The sequence below is a fragment of the Chenopodium quinoa genome, unplaced genomic scaffold, assembly GCF_001683475.1.
Source record: "Chenopodium quinoa cultivar QQ74 unplaced genomic scaffold, ASM168347v1, whole genome shotgun sequence".
NCBI classification, from domain to species: domain Eukaryota; kingdom Viridiplantae; phylum Streptophyta; class Magnoliopsida; order Caryophyllales; family Amaranthaceae; genus Chenopodium; species Chenopodium quinoa.
The window spans coordinates 2736699-2748945 of NW_018743021.1; the positions used below are offsets into that span (position 1 = coordinate 2736699).

The 12247-nt window shown below is 33.5% G+C and overlaps 1 non-coding gene across 1 annotated transcript; it reads left to right on the plus strand.

Annotated features, from left to right (window-relative positions):
* The first annotated feature begins 8028 nt into the window (after window positions 1-8028).
* On the plus strand, window positions 8029-8100 carry TRNAW-CCA. Its single transcript has one exon. It is a non-coding gene; the product is annotated as a tRNA-Trp (tRNA).
* The last annotated feature ends 4147 nt before the right edge of the window (window positions 8101-12247 follow it).

Genomic DNA, 12247 nt, shown 5'->3' on the forward strand with positions numbered 1-12247 from the left:
TTTTTGTTAATCTTGTCTCTACGTGAGGATGATAAATTAACGCGTGTCATCTACTGTATTACAATATCATAATAATTAACTTGTCAATTCATGGTGATTTTCTATGTCCTTGATTGATCTTAAGCGGTGATGTTTTTCTTCGGGAGTGTATAACAACAAAATAGTTAATCATTAATAATCTAAACAAAGATAAAATGATTTTTGTAAAAAAAAAACTCGTCAAAAACATAATCACGTGTCAAAAGTTCAAATTTGTTATTTATATGGAAGTCAGGAAAGAAGGAAGTTTGGACTTTGAAGCAATTAGAATTTTCCATTTTGTAAGTGAGAGGGATCAAAGACGAATATATTAAGACTAGAATAGCCCCGGTCTACAATAACTTATTGTAGACCCAACCTTCTAGTATACCATACAAATGTGATTATATCGTACGAAATGTGATTATATTATTGCAAAAGTGATCATATCATCTTGAAACTATTATGTAAATGTATCAATCAAAAAGTGAATTTATCATTATAAAAAGTATCAAATAGTAAATTAAATTTTATCATCCTAAAGATAATTATATAATCTCATTAAATGGTTTAATATGAGATCAAAATATGACTTACAAAAAGATAATTATATCATCTAAAAAAGTGATTATATCATCCAGAATGTGATTATATTATTTGAAAGTGTCAAATTTTAGGTCTACAATAATTTATTGTAGATCGGGTCCATACAAGACCAATTGAGACGAATATCCTACTATTTTTTTTTTTTAGGAAATTTCCCTTCTTTCTTCCCTCAAAAATTGTTTTTTTTTTTTGTTAAAGTGTATTTTATAAAAAAAACAAATTGTTTGTTTTTTGTTCGTCTCATGAAATGTAAAAATTATGGTAGATGTTGCAAGTGTTACCGCTTCATAAATAAAAGAAAAATAAATCACTCTCTAACAATATTAAATAGCGGACAATTTTTGATAAAGTGGTAATGTAATATATTGTAAAACAGCCAATTTTTTGGTGCAACAAGTCCTATCGCGTGGCAGGGGTCATGTGAGTTATTTTGTTAGGGGTTATCCGAGTTATTCAGTCAATGGTAACTCAAGTTACTCGGTCAAGAGTTACTTGAGGGGTTCGGACAGGGGTTACTCAAGGGTTTCACATGATCAAGGGTTACTCAAGGGTACAGTCAAGGGTTACTTGAGGGTTACTCAATCAAGGGTTACTCAAGTTACTCGGTTAGGGGTCACTCGATGGGATACCCGATCTAAGGTTAATTTTTTGACTTTTTTTTTGCTGTAAATAAAAATTACCGAAATGTTTACCTTGGTCTCTAATACCTTTCGGGATTCCAATTGGGTGGGTGAAACCATCCAATTTGCCTTTAAACGACCAATTTACCGGTTTACAACTTGTGCCGATTTCATTAATTCAAGTCTACCACAAACATTTATGACAACATATAATGATCATATATGGTTCCAAACGACATTATATGACCCCGAGATGCATCCCCTATAACCTAAAGGCTTTTCGACATCGGACCCCGAAACCTCCAAAATTTCTCTAAAAGCGTGGATATTAGCCTTCTACTTTGGATTTTTTTTTACTTTTTCGCCCGAAAATAAAAAATGGCGAAATGTTTACCATGATCCCTAATAACCTTTGGGAGTCCAATTGGGTGGGTGAAACCATCCTATTTGCATTTAAACGGTCAATTTATCGCTTTACAACTTGCACCGATTTAATTAATTCAAACCTATTACGAGCATTTATGACAACATATAATGATCATACATGGTTCCAAACGGCATAATATGACCCCGAAATGTATCACATAAAATCTGAAAAGTTTTCGACACCGGTTCTCAAAACATCCCAAATTTCTCAAAAAGCGTGGATTTCAATTTTGAACTTTTTCGACTTTTTTCGCACGGAAATAATAATCGCCGAAATGTTTACCATGATCCCTAATACTCTCCGGGAGTTCAATTGGGTGGGTGGAACCATCCAATTTGCCTTTAAACGACCAATTTGCCGGTTTACAACTTGCACCGATTTCATTAACTCAAGCCTACCACGAACATTTATGACAACAAATAATGATCATATATGGGTCTAAACGACATTATGTGACCAAGAGATGTATTCCCTAGAATTTCAAGACTTTTAGACACTGGGCCCCGAAGACTCCAAAATTTCTCAAAAAACGCAGTGCGTGGTTCCTACAGGCACCTGTACCATGCATTGTATATACGTTTCTCGCAAAAAGAACATATTATACAAATGTAAAGACATACATCTATAGTGAAAAGAACATATTATTAAATCGTAATGAACAGATACCCAAAGTAAAAGGAACATATTTTTACCAAAAAGAGTGAAAAGAACATGTTTACATGTTCTTTTATTATCAGTGTAATATACTTTTATTTGGAAAAAAAGTTCGTTGCTTATTGCGAAATGTTCTTTAAATTTTGTTGTAAATTATTGTGGGTATATATAAATAAGGTTTATTACATAATTTTATCATGTTCTTTACTGATATTTTTTACAGATGTTCTTTAGATAAATAAAAAGTAATAACATTTAGTAATTCTTTACAAAACAGATATATGTTCATTACAAAATAGATGTACGCTCTTTACAAATTAGCTACATGTTCTTTCCGCGTTTGTTGTATGTACCAAGCATGGTACCACCGCCTACAAAAAACGTGTATATAAGCTTTCAATTTTTGAATTTTTTGACTTTTTTTTTCGCCCGGAAATAAAAATTGATGAAATGTTTACCATAGTCCCTAATACCCTCCGGGAGTCCAATTGGGTGGGAGGAACCATCCAATTTTCCTTTAAACGACCAATTTACCGGTTTACAAATTACACTAATTTTATTAACTCAAGCCTACCACGAACATTTATGACAACAAATAATGATCATATATGGGTCCAAATGACATTATATGACCACGAGATCTATTCCCTATAATTTCAAGACTTTTAGACACCGAGTCCCGAAAACTCCAAAATTTCTCAAAAAAGGTGGATATTAACCTTCAATTTTTGACTTTTTTCGCTCGGAAATAAAATTGCCGAAATATTTACCATGATCCCTAATACCCTCCAGGACTCAAATTGGGTAGGTGGAACCAACCAATTTGCCTTTAAACGACCAATTTACCGATTTACAACTTGCACCGATTTCATTAATTCAAGCCTACCACGAACATTTATGACAACATATAATGATTATATATGGTTCCAAACGGCATTATATGACCCCAAGATGTATCCCCTAATATCTCGAGTCTTTTCGTCGCCCCGAAACCTTCAAAATTTCTCAAAAAGATTGGATATTAGCCTTCAATTTTGAATTTTTTTGACTTCAATTTTGAATTTTTTTTACTTTTTTTCGCCCGGAATTAAAAATTGACGAAATGTTTACCATGGTCCTTAATACCCTCTGAGAGTCTAATTGGGTGGGTGGAACCATCCAATTTGCCTTTAAACGACCAATTTACCGGTTTACAACTTGCACCGATTTCATTAACTCAAGCCTACCACGAACATTTATGACAACAAATAATATCATATATGGTTCCAAATGGCATTATATGACCCCGAGATATATCCCCTGGAATTTCAAGACTTTTCGACACCGGGCCCCGAAACCTCCAAAATTTCTCAAAAATTGTGGATATTAGCATTCAATTTTGGAAATTTTTTGACTTTTTTCGCCCAGAAATAAAAATTGTCGAATTATTTACCATGGTCCCTAATATCCTCCGGGAATCCAATTGGGTGGATGGAACCATCCAATTTGCCTTTAAACGACCAATTTACCGGTATACAACTTGCACCAATTTCATTAACTCAAGCCTACCACGAACATTTATGACAACAAATAATGATCATATATGGTCCCAAACGACATTATATGACCCTAATATGTATTACATAGAATCTCAAGGCTTTTTGATATCGGGCCCCGAAATCTCCAAAATTTCTCAAAAACGTGGATATTAGTCTTTATTTTTGGAATTTTTAGACTTTTTCGCCTGAAAATAATAATTGCTGAAATGTTTACCATGGTCCCTAATACCCTTCTGGAGTCCAATTGGGTGGGTGGAACTATCCCATTTGACTTTAAACAACCTATTTACCAGTTTATAACTTGCACCGATTTCATTAAATTAAACCTACCAGGAACATTTATGACAACATATAATGATCATATATGGTTCCAAACGTCATTATATGACCCCCGAGATGTATTCACTAAAATCTCAAAGCTTTTCAATACCGTGCCCCGAAACCTCCAAAATTTCTCAAAAAGCGTGGATAGAAGTCTTTCCATTTTGGAATTTTTGACTTTTTTTTGTCCGGAATTAAAAATTGCCGAAATTTTTACCATGGTCCCTAATACCCTCCGGGAGTCCAATTGGGTGGGTTAAACTATTCAATTTGCCTTTAAACGGCCAATTTACTGGTTTACAACTTCCACCGATTTCATTAAATCAAGTCTACCACGAACATTTATGACAACATATAATGATCATAAATTGTAACACCTCCATTTTACTAATTAATAATAAACAATAAATAAAGGAAAAATAGACAACCTTTAAATAAAATTGCGGAAGCATACAACTAAATCGGAGGTATTACCGCCACACTCAACAACCTGTCAAGTGTTAAGGCTTACAAAATCCCAATAATTACAACCCAATAATCTAAGTGAGCTATTTATACAACTTTACAAACTTGTTATAACAAACTAATCGAAACACTTGAGCTCCTTTAGCTACGATCACTTGATCAACCTGCTTAAACAACTTGACTGCTCACCATTAAGGACAAATTCCAAAATAGATCGTCGCAGGGCCACCATAAGAAAAAGACATGGCCGCAAACACAAGTAGCACAACAAACACACACGTCAGCAAAAGCTGAGTAATCACCATATATCAGAATATAGAGTATAATATAATAATTAACATTACTAGATCAATTAAACAATGTAGTTCGAAACTACATTACACATTGTACTCTGAAAAAAAAAATAACCTTTGTCAACTCAACCTCGAATAATTATACAAACCTTTACTCAATTAACTCATTTGTCCCATAAATGTGCCATGCTCTTTGTTTTATACCTAGCCTTGGACATGGGTAATTCGAATAAAACCAACAAGTATAAAAACTTGAATACTCCCAATAACCAGAAAAACACCTTGAACCAGACCACATACGGGCCAATTCCCACTGTAGGGGACCATAGAAAAACAAATAATAAAGATTGTACCTCATCTTAACTCATGATCATTATCTCATTACCAACATGCCAAGGACTAAGGTCTATAACGCCGAGCCTCAAACCAATAACAAAATAATAATCTCAATTTTTTTGATCTCATACATCGATCAAATAATCATAAACTTGATAATAAATAGTATCTCAATAATGGTACGAGTTCCCAAATTACATGACAATTCGATTCATAATATCTCAGATCTAAAAAAAAACACTAATAACCCAAATATAATCAAATATCAACCCAAAAATAATACTCTGTATTAACAACCCTAAAACCTCGATAAACAATACTCCCTATAACAATAACATTAAAATCCCAGAAGAAAAAAAATAGAACAATCAATCAATACAACAATAATAACAAGACAATTAAATAAGATCATATCATAAAATTATATACATAAATCATAGCTATAAACTCAAGCATATAAATATCAAATCATACGATAATATAAAGCAATAATTACACAAACAATTCCAAAGTAAATCCGTGTAATTACACATAATAAATAATACAATCAAACATCTCCAAATTGATAAAGTGTGATTACCTTCGGCTACAAAAGTATTAGAGGATTGTTGATCTTGTTGCGTCAAAGTATCCGACTCATGCCAAATATTATTTCTTGGCAATGATTTAAAAACATATTTGATCATCAAAGATAATGATGATGTTATGTGCATAAATTGGTGGAAGCTAAGTATGAATGGATAGACTTTCACCCACAACTGCAAAGAACAAATCAATAAGAATAACAATAAAAACTAAACACACGGCTGCACAAATACTTTTGCATCCACAATTTAATAGGGTTATAAACTTATAATAGTTTATATACCCTTAAAAATATAGAATCCTATTTCAATTAAAATAGGGTTTTAAACCTCTATCAAATAATAGGATACAAAATAAAAGATACGAAATAATATCTGATATTTATACTTTATAAGATACAAAATTCAAGGGTATTACATTTATGACAACATTTATCCTATTTCATTAAATCAAGTCTACCACGAACATTTTATGACAGCATATAATGATCATAAATAATGGCTCCAAACGGCATCATATGACCCCGAGATGTATCCCTAGAATTTCAAGACTTTTCGACACCGAGTCCCGAATCCTCCAAAATTTCTCAAAAAGCGTGGATATTAGCCTTCAATTTTGTAATTTTTGACTGTTTTCGCCCGGAAATAAAAATTGCCGAAATGTTTACCATGATCCTTAATACCCTATAGGAGTCTAGTTGGGTGTGTGGAACCATCCAATTTGCTGTTAAACAGCCAATTTACCAGTTTACAACTTGCACCGATTTACCGGTTTACAACGGCCAATTTAATTAACTTGCAACGAACCCGACTTGAACCGAATTTGACCCTAACCCGTCAAAACCCGAATTTAACCCAACCTGTTACAAACCCGACCCAAAATCAACTCGACTTGTTATTGACCTAACAAAGATTCAACCCGACTTGTTATTGACCCGACTCGGATTTTACCGGACCTATTACTTACCCGACCCAAAAATTCAACCCGATCTGTTAATAACCAGACTCGAAATTAACACGTCTTGTTATTGACCCAACCTAAATTCAACCCAAATTGTTCCTGACCCGATTTCAAATAATCTTAAATGCAATTTAGACCACCTTATTATTGTTGATCAAAGCATTTTGTCTAGAGAGACCAAATCGGTCTAGACCAGCAAAAGAAAAGAGCATCATCCTCAAATTTAAGAGTTAAATATAGTATATATTTGTTGTATGGTCAAATAAGATAATTATCTTCCTAAATTATAGACTATAGTTCTCTAGTATATTGTCATATATATTATAGTCAAAGGAAATAATTAGCTTGATAAAAATGATAATTATCTATTTATAGTTAGTTGAACCCGAATATGACCTGACTTGGAAATGACCTGACCTGATTGTAACCTGCAAATTATTGACTTGAACATAACCCGACTTGAATCCGAGAATGACCCGACTTGGAAATGACCCAGCCTGATTATAACACGCAAATTATTGACTTGAACCGAACCCGAATTGAACCCAAGAATGACCCGACTTGAAAATGACTCCACCTTATTATAATTAGAAAATTATTGACTTGAACCGAACCCGACTTGAACCCAAGAATGACCCGACTTGAAAATGACTCCACCTGATTATAATCCGCAAATTATTGACTTGAACCGAACCCGACTCCAATCCGAGAATGACCCGACTTGATTCTAACCCGCAAATATTGACTTGAACCAAACCCGACTCGAACCCGAGAATTACCCTTACCCGTTTTAACCCGTGAAAACCTGAATTAAACCCGACCTATTGTTCACCCGACCCGAATGTAACCCGACCTGTTATTAACCCGACCCAAATTTGATAAGAAGTATGACACGACGTGATCCGACTCAAGCATGACCCAACCCAAACCCGACCCGCATAAGTTATGGAATCAATCTGAATTGACCCGACCCGAGTTGACCCGACTCACTCTTACCCGACCCCTTTACTCGAATTGGCAGCTCTAGTAGGTAGCAAATATAATGACAAATAACATGAGTCGAAAGATTGCTCACTCTTATACAACCCAGTTTTAATGGTCCGATCCGAATTGGATCGCCATCTCTAACTTAAATGCCGCTAATTAACCAATCATACAATTTAATCAGAAACTATTTTAACATTATAGCAGATACTAACAAAAATGGATCCGTGGCGCAATGGTAGCGCGTCTGACTCCAGATCAGAAGGTTGCGTGTTCGATTCACGTCGGGTTCAATCCCCCGATCCATACACGGATATTTTTTTTCCCTTTTTTTAATCAAGGAAATGTAATTTTTGTATAATTAGAATAAACTACATATACATTTATTTATTTATTTTGACAATAAACTACATATACATTGGTCCATTGATTTACAATTTTACATCATACGAACCATGTAAGTGAAGGTATGCACACACAAATACTTTCAAGCCTAGGATGAGTGACACAAGCACCATAGCAACACTCGCCGCCGGCTCATTCTTGGTCTAATGGCTAACAGAGCACAATACGAGTCATTTGAATGCATTCAGTAATCTCATTTAATAGAGGTTTGCTAAAGATAGAATAAGGTTAAAGTGTTAAAACCTTTTAGAAACAAAAAGAAGCGGAAAGTGTTTTAGATTATTTAGGAACGGAGGTGGTAGAAATTGAACACCAAACAAACAACAACTAATAACAAATCAAACCTTGAAATATAATGAAAGAAATCAAGTGGTAAACCTGAAGCAGCTAATATGATGAATACTAACATGCCAGCATTAAGTTGGCCCAACATGTTTAATTTGAGTTTAATTTACTCTAATTTAGGAGGGAAGTTTGAATTAATAGGTGGATTAAACTTTGGTTCCCTTGAGCCTTGACCCATTATTTATACTATGGAATTATTTTTGCGTGTACGATTGTACGTACTATATTCTTGTATTTAAAGCAACATTTTTGACGTGTTTATTTGATGTTCCTGAAATACATGCAATTTATACGGGGGAATTTCTTACGAAAATTATAAAACTTTAATTCCCGCGTATTAGCCAATGGTAGATGGCTAGTGATCCAAAAGTTCAAACAAACATCTATCAATAATCAAAATTTAGTAGTATAATTTGAATTGAATTTTTTTTTAATTTATACAGATTACAGGCAACCGTTTTTACAGTAATGGACAGAAAGAGTCTTCTAAGTTCTAACGGGTGCAGAAATTATTTTACTTATTCCGAATAAAATAAGTACATACGAGTAATTTTTTTAAAATAAATAATCAATTCATGCTTTATATCATACTCGTACTAAATTATTGCTTATTGTGTGTAGCAAGCAAAACTTGGTTACCTAATGACAAGGGTTAGGTCTCGTAATTTATAATGTCATGAAATAAGTTTGATGCTTTATTGAAGTAACTCCTATCCCTTATCCTTCACTTCTAACAAGTTTATAGTGTAAATTTGATTAGATTGTTAATTAAGAGGTATGGTCGATATGGTGTAAATTTAGTAGAATCTTTTAATGTAACGGATTGTTGGAACAAATTAAAGACAGGTTTCAATCAAACGAAAGTGCGTGGCAGCATCTATTCATACCAATAATTGACATAATAAATTAATTTGAAAGTCAAATGAGTTGATTGTCAAGGGTCAGTCTTAAATTGGAAGAAAAGAGGGGCATGCATTCGTAACTTTTAGATAAAATTTCAAAGATTTCATTAAACTTAAGAGGATAACCGTGTGTTCTTATATTAGTCCTTGCATTTGTCGTCGCCAAAGTTTAGAACTACAAGACTAGACTCTGATTGAGCCTATCGGTCCAAGACCGGACCGACCTGGAATGGAGTGAAGACCGAAAATTAGAATTTTAAGAACCGAAGACCGGACCGATTAAGTTAGGAGTGAACCCGGACCGGACCGAAAGAATCGGTCCAAAACCCAAACTGGACCGCTTTGGACCGATTTAAGGATTTTTTAAAAAAGAATACTAAAATTTTAATAAAGTTAAGGAAAACACAAAAAAAAAGTATTGGAAAAGCTATAATTGTAACGTCATTTTTACGTCTTTTTTGTATGTTTAGTGCAAAAATAGCTTATAAAGTTAAAGTTTACTAAGCGGATAATTTTAACCATTATTTAAGGTTTCACACATATTTTTAATAAAAAAATCAGTCCGGTCCAAAATCGGTTTTTATAGGGTTTTGGACCGGACCGGACCGAAGACCAGAAAATGAATTTCAAGACCCGAAGACCGGACCAATTAATTCGGTTCGGTCCGAAGGTGGTACGGTCCATTTTTTCGGTGCGGACCGATTTATGAACACCCCTAGAGCCCATAACAACCTAGCTAGTCATTATGGTTAAGAAAAATAGGAGTTAAGACCTATCACTTTTTCACTTTGTAAAAAAAAAAAAACCGTATAGACAATCTTTACAATTTATAACTATGATATATTTATATTTAATTATATGAAGGAAATGTAATTAAAGTTGAAGGACATACATTATGTATATCTATATATCCTTGTGCACCTTATTATTACAGTAAAGTATTTACCCCTTTACCCCATTTTATTACAAAAGACAAGCACACATGAGTAAAGACTAGGGGAAGGTGGTGTTGATTTATAGTCATACATAACTTAAAAGGCTCAAGCACACACAAACACCCTAAGCGTCGGATGAGGGACACAGGCACCAGAGCAACACTGTTCTGGAGGTCCGTCACCGGAACACACATCGCCCGACGGCATACAATCATAGTCATCTTTCGGCATCATGATCAGTTGCTGGCTTGAGTCTAGGCTTTTTTCATCTTCATAGATGGAATAAACTCCTTTTTCATCAAACTCCTTCTTATAATGCTTGTTGGTTGTAACTTTGCCATGAACGGCAACTATATATATTTATGGTAGAAAATTAAATAGCCACAAAAAATTAGCTTGTTAATTATATATACATAAAATATACACATACTTATTTTTATCATGCCTCCTTGATCCCTAAGTGCAATTTGTCTAATTAGAATCATGAAATTATGTATTTGATGAGTGATTAACAAAGATACTAATACGAGTATTACATTATTACTTTATTTCATATGCATGTTTGGCCAATTGGCAAACTTAATTATTTAATATGGAGTAATAAAAACAGCTGTTACATAATAATAATAATAATAATAATAATAATTAATAATAGTTGTTAGAAGATTATGTTCAAGTGAACGTTTCTACATGTTACCTCCAAAGTTACCTCTTTTCTACTCCGTACTTTATAGTTACTAGTCAACTAGCGTATTTATATAATACATTTTTTTTTCTTACATGATAAGATCAAATGGGCCCCAACTAAAGGCTCCTTTCATAGAAAAACCTAGCTGACAATGCCCTAGAAGGGTAGAGGCTGGGATTTATTGCCGATGAGGATCGAACCTCATACCTCAAGTAAGCGAGGCGACCTCTTGTGTCCCTGCACCAAGAGGTCTCCCTATTATCCAAATAATCCTGGTAGTCTGGTAAAGTCGAATTTTCAACATGGCAATTGTTACACCTTTTATAAAGTGCAAACTACAAGTTCAATCTATTACGAGTCTACAATATGCTTAAGCATGTGAAGACTTGAAATCCAAAAATAATTATTGAGGACCACACAAACTGGTATAATAGCTTATAATTAATTAACAATAATTAAAAACTTCCATTAACACCATAAACGATAAACGATGAAATGAAGCAAACCTGAAGCAATAAGCGTAAGAAAGGCTAAGATGGCAAGTTTACGTCGGCCCAACATGTTGTGAGTTTTTGATCTCTACGCAACAAAGTACGAATTAATGAGCTTAATTAAGAAGTTGATAAACTTTGCTCATTTGCTTCATGCCTTTGCTAACACTCTTATAGTCTTGTACTAGTCTATACCTAGAGTTTTACGTTGATCGAAAAGCTACTTGTTTGTCGTGGTATAATAATTTCAAGTATTAGGTGCTAAAATAATATTTCCATCATATAAGATATTGATCATTTTACCGGTTAATTTGTACTATATGCGAGTTGTTAGGTATGATGTCAATTACTACGTATTTTAAAAAAGAAAAAAATTTTAGTCGTAGTACAAAAGTTAAACTGTTGCAACTAGATATAAACAATTAGTAGAAAGTTATAATTGATGAAACTCGTTTAAGTTGTTTTACAATAATAATGAACTTTATGGCCCTTATACTACTAAACCAAGTTTTAACGAGAATAACTTCCAACTAGTCATATTTAATTCATTTTAAAAAAAAATTTAAAAAAAAAAAAGTTTCAGCTAGAATAAGTTTTCAATAAAAATTTGAGTTAGAATAGCAAAATTAACACTCATGACCCATCGAGTCCATCAAGAGCCAAGTGAAGTTGAT